Genomic DNA, 12,790 nt, shown 5'->3' with positions numbered 1-12,790 from the left:
CTGCTGTTGGTTTTCTTGCAACTTCCCTCAAAGCTTTATCTCCAAGACGCAAGTTGATAATACTATTTGCTTTTTCAATCAGTTCTTCCTTTTCATGAGTACTCATTGTTGTAGGAAAAGCTGATTCACCCTTAAATGTATTCACCAAACCTTGTTGTAAGAACAACATGCATCTTTAGCTTCCACAAACCAAAGTCATTTGATCCATTGAAATTTTCAATATCAAACTTTGTGGTTCCACCCATTGTTGCCCTTGTTTCTCACAGACAACGCCAATTATTAAAACAATAATGGGATCTACAACAAGAATTAACCAACAAAATAGAAAACTAACAAGACCGTGCAAACGAAGAATGTAGAACCAGAACTCAGACTGAGAATGTTCTTCGTTTGGACTAAAACGAAAAATGTTTTTCGTTTGTGCAGTTTTAAAAACAGTTTTTTTTTACAGTAGTTTTTTTTAATCAATGTAAAACGAAAATTAAAGAAAAATAAGGCAAGAATAACATCAAGATTTACGACATAACTAACTATAACTACCTAGTCATAACCAAATTGGCCAAATTCAATTATAACAACCACTAAAGCATAACTAACTCTAGTTAGATGATTTGAGACATATCTTCACATATGAGAATTTTCTAACTCAAGAATTGTTGAATTTTATAACTCCACTTCTTTTTGATTAACATTCCCTAAAAAATATGAAGCAACCATCGCTATCTTAGAGAATACTAAGGATATTTCCAAAATTTCTTTGGCTGAATTGCTTAATACATTGAAGGCATAAGAACAAATGAGATTGTTGAGGGAGGAAATAATAATTGAAGGCGCTTTAATAGCTAAGCAGCAGAACATGGTGGAAAATAAGAAGAACGATTTTGGTGACATTGGAGTTGATTCAAAATCAGTCAATGCAAAAGAAAAATATGATAATCGAAAGAAATATTATCCTCATTGCCAACATTGTGGAAATAAAGGCCACCCACACCATTCAAATATTGGAGAAAACCTGATGCTAAGTGCATAAAGTGTAATGAGATGGGGCACGAAACTGTTATCTGCAAAATAAAAAATCATCAACATGGTGAAGAGGCGAAGGTTCTTAATCAAAAAGAAGTGGAGTAAGATCACTTGTTTGTTGCAAGATGTTTCTCTTGAATCATATGAAAGTTGGCTTATCGACAATGATTGTACTAACCACATTACTCACAACAAGGATCTATTCAGGGACCTAAGCAATGCAAGTTCATCGAAGGTTCAAGTTGGAAATGGAAAATACATTGCAGTCAAAGGAAAATGATCAATAGCGATTTCAACTTTCTCTAATACAAAGTTTATTTTTGATGTTTTATATGTTCCTAAAGTGGATTAGAATTTGTTGAGTGTTGGGCAATTAATTGAAAAAGGCTATAAAGTTTTGTTTGAAAATCAAAGTTGCTTGATTAAAGATGCAGATGCAAAAGACACTTTTAGAGTAATAGTGAAAGGGAAAAGCTTTTCTCTAAATCCATTGGAGCAGGAGCAAATTGTTTTTCCAATCAAAGAAAATGTTACTAAATCATGTCACAAAAGGCTCAAGCACTATCATCATCAGGGGTTGCTACAAATGAAATCTAAAGTGATCGCAAATGATCTTCCATAACATGATGACCAAATTTTAAATTGCAAGGTATGTCAATTTAGTAAGAAAAGTAGGAGGCTATTTCCAAAACAACATGGAGAGCAACAAAGAAGCTGCAATTAATTCATACTGACTTTGCAGGCCCACAAAGAACAACTTATTTGAACGGTAGTCTTTATTATGTTGTATTCATTGATGATTTCGCTCGCATGTGTTGGATATTTTTTTTAAAGACAAGTCAAAGTCAGCTCAGGTTTTTTTTGAACTTCAAGGCTAGAGTTGAAAATGAGAGTGGTTGTAGAATCCAAACTCTTAGATTAGACAACGACAAGAATACACTTCCAAAGCATTTGATCAATTTTGTAATTAGGCAGACATCCATCATTAGTTAAAGTTCCATACACTCCACATTAAAATGGATTTAGTGAGAGGCCAAACTTATTTATATTGGAAATGATTAGATGTATGCTCCACGAGAAGAACTTGCCTAAGCAATTTTGGGTAGAAATAGCAAACAATGTTGTTGCTTTTTTTTTTGTTGCAAAATACATAATGAAAAGAGCAGTAAAGGATAAAACACTATTTGAGGCTTGTTATGGTTACTATTAGAAAATACACATTAACCCAGAGTTTGTTAGTGTTAGCTACAAGTGAGTTAGAGTTGGGTAGTTGTATGTTAGAGTTAGTTGAAAGTGATATTAATATATATATACATATCACATCATTGTAATTACTTCTTAAGTGCAATAAATTTAGAATTTAATCACTTCAGTTTTTTTTTTTTTTTTTTTTTTTTTTTTTTTTTTTTTTTTTTTTTTATCATTTTATGTTATCTTGAGTTTCTATCATGGTATCAGACCTGGACTCTAAATCAAGGGTGGAAGTAGGCACATGTGGTGATAGGAGCCTGAGAGTGAGGGACTTGGAATTATTTGATTAATAATACAACATGTGCCATCAATGTGATGAGGAATACTGCTAGTGAGAGCAACAGTATGATGATGAGGCAAGGGTTGAGTTACTTGGAGAGGTAGTCATGATGTATTGGATGGTGCTTGTGATGGAGTTTGACTTGGAGAGTAATTTAGAGTAGGAAAACATTGTTTCATTGAACAAAATATATTTTGATATATACATTCTTCCATTAGAACTAAGGCACTTATACCCCTTGTAAGATGAAGAGTATCCAAAAAAGACACATTATTGGGATCTAAAAGCAAGTTTATTGGAATTGTAGGGTCTTAGGAGTGGAAAATAGGCACATCCAAACACCTTTAGGTCCTTGTAGCTTGGATGGGTGTGGTGTAAAAGGAAATGAGGAGACACATTGTTGAGAATCAATGTTGGTTGACGATTGATGAGAAATGCAACTATAATAAATGCATGATTCCACAATTTGAGATGAATTCCAGCTTGTGCCAGTAGTGTGAAACCAATGTCAACGAGGTGCATGTGTTTTCTCTCAACTAAACCATTTTGATGATGAGTGTGTGGACAAGTGAAGCGATGAAATATACCTAAATCATCCAGATATTTGGTGAAGGGACGAAATTCAACCCCTCCATCACTTTGGACAACTTTGACTTTACAATTAAATTGCAATTCGACCATAGATTTGAATTGCTTAAAATGAGCGAGAGTGTTAGATTTCTGTTTCAGGAAATAAATCCAAACAAACCTAGAGTAAACATCAACACATGTAACAAAATATGTGTATCCTCCATGGGATGTAACAGGGACATGACCCCATAAGTCACAAACCACCAGTTAAAAGAGATTATGATATATAGTGGTAGAGGGAGGAATAGGCAGACGATGTGCCTTTCCTAGACAACATGCTGAGCAAAAGGCAATGGTATCTTTTGCTAGTGTAGTGATATTGCATAACTTTAATACTGCCTTAAGTGATTCATGATGAGGATGCCCTAAACGAGCATGCCATAGATGATAAGCATAATTTGAAATGGAAGAACAATGTAAATTGGAAACATTATCATTCATGTGTGTTGTAGTTACAAAAGCAGTAGGTACAGTATGAAAATAATTATCACAATATGAAAATAATTATCACAGTAAACAACATTAGTTTCAGAATTATGATTGTGCAAAACATAATTTGAGTAAAGTGGTTTTTGAAACATGTAGAGACCATTTGCTCCGACGGTTCCTTTCAGCAGGACTTCAGAAGAAGCCTGTGATTTCACAAAACTGGGGCAAAATTCAAAAAAAAAATCCATTATATTGTGCAAACTTACTAACACTAATTAAGTTTTTGGTAATAGATGGAACAAGTAAACGGTTCTTGAGTGTAAGATTGGTGTTAAGATGTGTTGAGCAAGGAAATTGCATGTTGCCTATTGAGTTTATAGACAAACCTTCGCCATTGCCTATTTGCACATGATCTGATCTAGGGAGTGAAACTGCATCTCTCAAGTTAAAAGCATCAGGCGTGACATGATGCGAAGCACCTGAGTTAGGATACCACCATTGATTGTTGAATCCAGAGTCAGCACCAGTGAGAAGAGTCTGAGGATGAAAGAGACGTGGATTGGCAGGTCTAGGGCTAGGGTAATAAAATTGAGGTTGAGTAGGGGGTTGTTCCTGCATCAGGAATGGAATGGTGGGAGGTGCTCCCCAAGGAGAATGAATGGATTGACCAGATCCATAATTATAAAAATAACAGATTGAGGCATCGTGACCATATTTGTGACACATCTGACACTGAACACGACCACCATGACCTCCTCGACCAAAACGACCACTACTATGGCCGTTACAGCCACTGCTACGGCTGTTACGACCACTGCTACGACCGTTACGACCACCATCAGAGTTATATCCTGGACAATTGGAGTGGTTCTGGTTCGCAGTCACATGACTCGTACCTGATAGAAACTTAGGATTTGGATGCAACAAAGGATCAGTCGTAGAGTTCACAAATGAGGTCGGTGACGCTATTTGAGTGAGATTGACGACGACTGCTTCCTGAAGCTTCTTGTTTTTCTCAAGGCGAATCTCATGCGCAAGTAGGAACGACTCAAATTCTTTCAACGAGCACAAATCTTTTTTGCTCGTGACAAAAGCAACTACATAATCGTACTCTTCAGACAGGGAGTCAAAGACGATTTCAATGAGATTATGATGAGGAACTGGATCTACAAAATAGATATTAAGGATTCTTTGATGGTGCGAACTATAACACCCCAAATTTTATAATAAATAATTTTATTAATCAAATAATATTTTAAATAATTATTTTGGTGTTTATATTATTTTAAAATATATGTTGATTAGTTTTAGGATTAATTTTCTTCGTATGTGTGTTTTATATGATGTGTTAATCTTGTACATGTTACACTAAATGAGTGATATAAATAACAAATATTAAAGTAATAATATAGTTATTATTTTGAATATGAGAATTTTGGTTATTGATGTATTAGTTTTGGAATATTAGTAATGTTTTATCAATTAAATTAAAAGAATTAGAAAGGGAGCTTCGACAGCCGACTATCCTAAAAGCAATTTTATTATCAATCGGTGCATCCAATCTAATTCACGACTCGGTAAGTAGAAACTACACTAGTAGGATAGTCAATTATGTAATTAGTAATTCATAAACCAAAAACCCCTTCTTGGATCCTATGAACAAGGATTTACGGTCCTTTAGAACAATCTTTTGATCCCAAGATTTCCAGCCCGAACTTTCGTATTTTTTAATATAAAAATTGAATACTCCACCCAAGTCGATCCTATGGGGATAGGGCAGACGACGACGGGATCTCGGTGCCTTTCTCTTGCTCTTGAAAGAATAAAAGTGGGGTTCGAATTGTTATCAGAAAAGTCAAAAGCCATACAAAAAGGTTTCTTTATAGGTTAGTCTCAATCATAGGTTTCTTTATTTTCTAAATTTGTTTCCATCCCTTATTAGCAAGCTTTTTCAATTTACAATTGTAAGATATATGTCCCTTTTTACAACAGAAATGACATGAAAAAGTAGAGAATGTACTGTGAGTTGGTTTAATGAAGATATCATGCATTTGCTTTGATTTAACAAATTTATGGTTCTGTTTAGCATTCCTGTTTTGTCTATAGCCAATTCCAAATTTGTTATTATGAATCTTTTGAGGATTCCCATTAGGTCTATAACCAATTCCAGATTTTTCATTTGCATTCTTTTGGTTGCCAAGAAGAACATTCAGGTTGTTTCTACCATTTGTAAATTTTGCTAAATCAGATTTTAGTGACACAACTTTTCTTTCAAGTTCAGTAAAGCTATTTTGTTTATCAAGTGCTTCCTTTTTCAACAATTCATTCATGTCTTCAAGCAACTTATGATCTTTCTTAATTTCTTCATACATCATACACTGTTTTTCTAACATTTTCTTAGTGCAAATCAATTGTTTGACTACCTTAACATGTTCATCATGCAATTCATTGAAAGCATCATGGAATTCTTCATAAGATGGATTAGAGGTAGTACTTACATCGCTGTCTGAATCTGAATCAACGTTTGCCATTAGACACAAGTTAGCTTCTTCATCTTCTGAATTTTCAGATGATTCTTCATCATTGTCATTCCAAGCTATGTAGGCTCTCTTTGTTGAAGATTGTTGATCCTTGCCTTTAGCCTTCACAAGCTTGTTTCTGTTTTGTAATTTAAAGCACTCAGATCTAATGTGGCATGATTTACCACATTCATAGCAAGTTATCACTTTGCTATCATTTCTCTCATTCTTGCTGAAGCTTTTTGCCCTTGAACTTGATGGTTTCTTTGATTGGACTCCTTTCTTTTTCAGAAACTTCTTGAATTTTCTGACCAGCATGCCTATTTCAGGTTCTTCATCAGTTTCACTTTCTGAATCATCAGAACATGTTTCTGGTTCAGATTTTGTCTTGTGAGCTTGAGCCTTCAGAGATAGTCCTTTTCTTTTCCTATTAGATTGCTCTGACTCATCTAATATGTGCAGTTCCATTTCATGCTCCCTGAGCTTCCCAAATAGTGTGGCAATAGTCATGCTTGCAAGGTCTTTTGATTCAGCAATGGCAGTGATCTTGGGCTGCCATTCTATTGTCAAGCACCTTATAACTTTTCCTATTTGTTGCTCATTGTCCATAGTTTTTCCTAGAGCATGTAGATTGTTGATGATGTGAGTGAACCTTGTCTGCAAGTCATTGATTGACTCATCCTTCTTCATATTGAAGAGTTCATATTCATGCATTATTGTATTTGTTCTGGCCCTCTTGACATCAGTTGTGCCTTCATGAGTTTCTTGGAGTGTATCCTACATTTCTTTGGCAGTTTTGCAGTTTGACACCCAGAAAAATTCATCAGCACTCAAAGTAGAGGTTATTATATTTTTGGCTTTTGGATTATAGCCAACTTTCTTTTTGTCATCATCAGACCAATCAGCTCTTGGTTTTTTCATGATGGATGATCCCTCAGTGCCTGCAAGTTTAGGCACATAGGAACCATTTTCTACTGCCTCTAAGATGTCAAGCCCACATGCCTCTAGAAAGATGAGGTGCCTTCACCCAGAAATTCAATAGAAGTCATTTTCTTTTTGAGAACTAGTCTAAAAGATCAGGCTCTGATACCAATTGTTGGTTTTATGACTTCTATCCTTAGGAAATTTTATGCACTATTATCAACAAGATTATCTAATTCTTTCCTAAGTGATGAATTAATATCAAAACCAACTTGTTTAATATTAATTCCTATTTTAACAGCAAAAGATTCAAACAGTTTATTCAAAGCGGAATTTCACAATCACATGCAAGATCAATATAAAAAGTAAAGAGAGAGAGGAAATAGTGCACCAGGGGATTTTTATACTGGTTCGGCTATCACTTTGATAACCTACATCCAGTCCTGAAATCTATAACAGATTTCAGCCTTTCACTAGAATGATTTGAGGAATTTTTTAGAGACTTTCCAGCGTCACAACCTATCCATCCAACTCACAACCACTTCTATCACAATACCAACCTATCCCTAAGAGTTACTCGTCAAACTCTAGCGAGATCAAGCTGAGGTTTCTTTTAGATGAACACAAGTATCCTAAAAGATAACTCAATTACAGAAATTGTTCTTTCACAAAGAATTAAAGAAGACTAAGAAAATTGACTCAATCACAATGTAAGATCTCACACAAAAGTATTTGCCAATGAGTATTTGTGTGTTGTAACAATTTTTCTCTCAAGGTGTTTTTCAGTTTTCTGTGTTATGAAAAAATGTTATGATTGATATGAAAAATTGTGATTGATTCAGTTTATATATTTTCAGAAAAACATCATATAAATCGATTTTGTAATCGATTTTATTAAAGTTTGAAACCAGCTTAATCGATTACCTAATCGATTATCGCGTGTCTTGTTTTTCTTGAATCTTGAAAATAGAAGAACTAATCGATTTCCTAATCGATCCTTTTAATGCACTTATCAGAAACTGATACTCAGTTTATATCAGAATCGATTGACTAATCAATTATACTTGTTTTGTTCAAACTACGAGATCAAAACAATCGATTACTCATTCACTTCATTTATTAACATAATCGATTTGGCAATGGGCTAAAATTCTCCCTGTAACTCAGACGTTTTACTTCAATCGATTCGTCAATCGATTTGGCTTGTTACAGTAGCTTAGCTGTTTAGTTAAAATCGATTTGCCAACCGATTATGCAATATGTTTCTGATAAATGATTAACCAGTTCATTCTTTCAATCGATTACCTAATCGATTAATGCAAAGCTTGCAACTTAAGAAACATCTAGCAATCGATTATCTAATCGATTAGTGCAAAACTTGCAACTTAAGAAACTTATTTCAATTGATTGTCCAATCGATTTCGTTGATCATAGAACACATGTCTGATGAAAAAGCATTTTCAAAATCGATTTGCCAATCGATTGACTCAGTATGAAGTTGGTTCTGTGAATCACAAAATCGATTACTCAATTGATGTGCAAATCGATTGTCCAATTGATTTGTTTAAACACAGAACACAGGTTTTGATAAAAACCTTTAAGTAATCGATTTCCCAATCGATTAACTTAGTGAAACCTTTATTCTGTGAGTCAAACAATCGATTGCTCAATGGATTTATCAATTGATTTATTACTTGATTTATTAAAACTTATTTTATGATTTCATTGGCAAATACTATATGAGAAATCATTATGTTTAAGTCTACCTAATTGACACTATTAACACTAGACACTTTTATACATCAGTCTTCAAGCCTTGTAGGACATCATCCATCTTTGCTTGATTGCTTGAGTTCCAAGTTTTGTCCAAGTGTGTAGTGTTTGATTATTTGCCTGAAATGTTTCTCAATTCAAATCATTAGATCAATCAAATAATGCATATACATTGTATGTTTGGAAATTATATCAAAGTCATGATCAAGGAGGCATATGTCTTACACTATAGAGTTAGATCGATTGAAGGACAAAAAGTCAATGAACAAAGGCTATTTGCTCGTGGAAATGTATTCGTGTGTGAAAGTTTCGAAATAAGGTGTTTGAATTCATGAGTATAATATATTGTGAGATGAACGAGAAAACCGTATTTTCCAACGATTCATCTAGGACTCGCTACGTACGGCAATATCCCTTTGAGAGATAAATTGATTAATGTGAAATATGAGAATTGTGTGATTAAAATGTGAAACAGAAATATCTCTAAGGTGTTGATTGATTTAATTTTCGATACTTGTGTGGTTGTTGATATTTGTCGTTATCGGGATGTTGGATGTTGAATGAAATTATGTGCATATGTTTGATTAGATGAATTTATGTGATGTGATAATAAAAGATTGATGTATGGCATGATATATGTTTACGTGATGATAATGATGATTTTTGATTAATGATAGTGATGTTATAAAATTGTGATGAGTTTATATGATGATCATGATTATGTATGATTACTGATTTTATAAAATTGTGATGAGAATATTGAAGTTCCCCATAATTGATGAAATAGTGATGAATTATAAAGATGATGCTCTTAATGGAGTAGTCTAAGCTAACGAGGGGAGAAAATAAATATTGAGAATTTGTGAAGTGGAGATTATTTTGTCATCATATAGGTTGGGCCTGACAAGTCTAGTGATTCCGGGGAAGTACAACTGAATGAGCCTGATCGTGGCGGTCTGATGTTGAGCCTTAAGGCAAGATTGTTAGACCTTGGAGGTATTCAGGTGGGGAATTGCTAGGTGAATTGGAGGTCGCACTCCAAATGTCAGGAGCTACCATGCAACATACGTTTACCTCGACTGTCGCGTATATGTGTCTCGGGTTGAGTTGAGGGGATCTATGAGGACAAAGCCAATTTGAGTTGTCCGTCCACCGAGATGGTGACATAGTATCAACCCTCATAACCAAGTACTTCAGAGTTAGAATGGTACCACATTGTGAAGTAGAGTCTAAGCTCATGCATAGCATTGCATTTTATTCTGATTGTTTTATTGTGATTAATATGTATCGTGTGCGATACTAATTTCTCTAAGATAATTTGAGGTTACAGTGAAATTTATTGATTTTTCTTGAGTTATTTTGACTTTTTAATGTGATATTTTCTTGAGGAATGTTTGTGTAATGATACAGTTCTAATATGATTGTTTGCGTGTTCTTCTTACTTGTATTATACTATCAACATGATTTCAAAACTCATCTCCTTCGTTGTTTGCGTTTGACTGGCTTGGCCCTGTGTTTGTGAAATCGCAGTTGTTACAGGTTAATGAGTCTTGAAGTTCAAGTTTGGGAGTAACCCCGCTCTAATAGGTGATATGCGGAATAAGGGTTGTAATCTTTATTTTACTTATTTAATTTGAAATGACTTTTTGTATGAAAACCTTATAAGTACTATCAAGTTTTTAGAATTAAATCAAGTAATTATACTTAAATCAAGCTTATTGAGATTGCACTATTTTATAGGAGTAAAGAAGTTTAAAGTGTTCCTTTAGATTTTTGCTAAACGTGATATGCTAAATTAAAAATAAAAGTTTTTATTTTCTTGAAAACATATTTTTGTTTATCCTCTGCAAATTTTATAGAAATATGATATAAATTATTATATATATATTATTTTGGGGTTTAGGGTGTCACACAAACACGAAGGATGAATTCATCAATTTTGCGATCTCCCTTGGTAAGACTGCGTAACTCAGATCTGAGTTGACGCGCCTTTGTTGCGAGCAGAGTGCGAAAATGGCGATGAATTTCTTCCCAAACCTGCCACGAATAGTGACAATCAACAAGCTTCGTGAGAATCGAATCAGAGATGGTTGAAATAATTTAAGTACAAACAAGTGCAACTTGTTGCTCCCATTACAGAAATAAAGGATTGAGACGATTTGTAGTGCGATCAATTTCAGTCAAGAATCGTAATGGAGCTAAAGATTTAGTGATGAACTTCTGAAGCTTGTGGCTGCAAATGATGCCATCAATTTGTTGTTTCCATTGCTTGAAGTTCTTCTCATCAATTATTAGAGGCACCAAGAAAGGGATCCATGGAAGCCAATAATGAAAGAGGATCAAGAAAACAAAAAGCTCTATGATACCATGATTTAGAGTCCAACTCTATCATGCTCTTTTCTGCCTTTGGTGCAGAACCTAGTCCAACAGCCACTGCACTCAGTCCAGCTGCTTCTGCACCTAGTCCAGAAACTTATGCACCCAATCCAACAACTTATGCGCTCTTAATGGAGTAGTCTAAGCTAACGAGGGGAGAAAATAAATATTGAGAATTTGTGAAGTGGAGATTATTTTGTCATCATATAGGTTGGGCCTGACAAGTCTAGTGATTCCGGGGAAGTACAACTGAATGAGCCTGATCGTGGCGGTCTGATGTTGAGCCTTAAGGCAAGATTGTTAGACCTTGGAGGTATTCAGGTGGGGAATTGCTAGGTGAATTGGAGGTCGCACTCCAAATGTCAGGAGCTACCATGCAACATACGTTTACCTCGACTGTCGCGTATATGTGTCTCGGGTTGAGTTGAGGGGATCTATGAGGACAAAGCCAATTTGAGTTGTCCGTCCACCGAGATGGTGACATAGTATCAACCCTCATAACCAAGTACTTCAGAGTTAGAATGGTACCACATTGTGAAGTAGAGTCTAAGCTCATGCATAGCATTGCATTTTATTCTGATTGTTTTATTGTGATTAATATGTATCGTGTGCGATACTAATTTCTCTAAGATAATTTGAGGTTACAGTGAAATTTATTGATTTTTCTTGAGTTATTTTGACTTTTTAATGTGATATTTTCTTGAGGAATGTTTGTGTAATGATACAGTTCTAATATGATTGTTTGCGTGTTCTTCTTACTTGTATTATACTATCAACATGATTTCAAAACTCATCTCCTTCGTTGTTTGCGTTTGACTGGCTTGGCCCTGTGTTTGTGAAATCGCAGTTGTTACAGGTTAATGAGTCTTGAAGTTCAAGTTTGGGAGTAACCCCGCTCTAATAGGTGATATGCGGAATAAGGGTTGTAATCTTTATTTTACTTATTTAATTTGAAATGACTTTTTGTATGAAAACCTTATAAGTACTATCAAGTTTTTAGAATTAAATCAAGTAATTATACTTAAATCAAGCTTATTGAGATTGCACTATTTTATAGGAGTAAAGAAGTTTAAAGTGTTCCTTTAGATTTTTGCTAAACGTGATATGCTAAATTAAAAATAAAAGTTTTTATTTTCTTGAAAACATATTTTTGTTTATCCTCTGCAAATTTTATAGAAATATGATATAAATTATTATATATATATTATTTTGGGGTTTAGGGTGTCACACAAACACGAAGGATGAATTCATCAATTTTGCGATCTCCCTTGGTAAGACTGCGTAACTCAGATCTGAGTTGACGCGCCTTTGTTGCGAGCAGAGTGCGAAAATGGCGATGAATTTCTTCCCAAACCTGCCACGAATAGTGACAATCAACAAGCTTCGTGAGAATCGAATCAGAGATGGTTGAAATAATTTAAGTACAAACAAGTGCAACTTGTTGCTCCCATTACAGAAATAAAGGATTGAGACGATTTGTAGTGCGATCAATTTCAGTCAAGAATCGTAATGGAGCTAAAGATTTAGTGATGAACTTCTGAAGCTTGTGGCTGCAAATGATGCCATCAATTTGTTGTTTCCATTGCTT

Source organism: Cicer arietinum, chromosome 3, assembly GCF_000331145.2.
Source record: "Cicer arietinum cultivar CDC Frontier isolate Library 1 chromosome 3, Cicar.CDCFrontier_v2.0, whole genome shotgun sequence".
NCBI classification, from domain to species: Eukaryota; Viridiplantae; Streptophyta; class Magnoliopsida; order Fabales; family Fabaceae; genus Cicer; species Cicer arietinum.
This window is presented reverse-complemented; position numbering follows the sequence as displayed.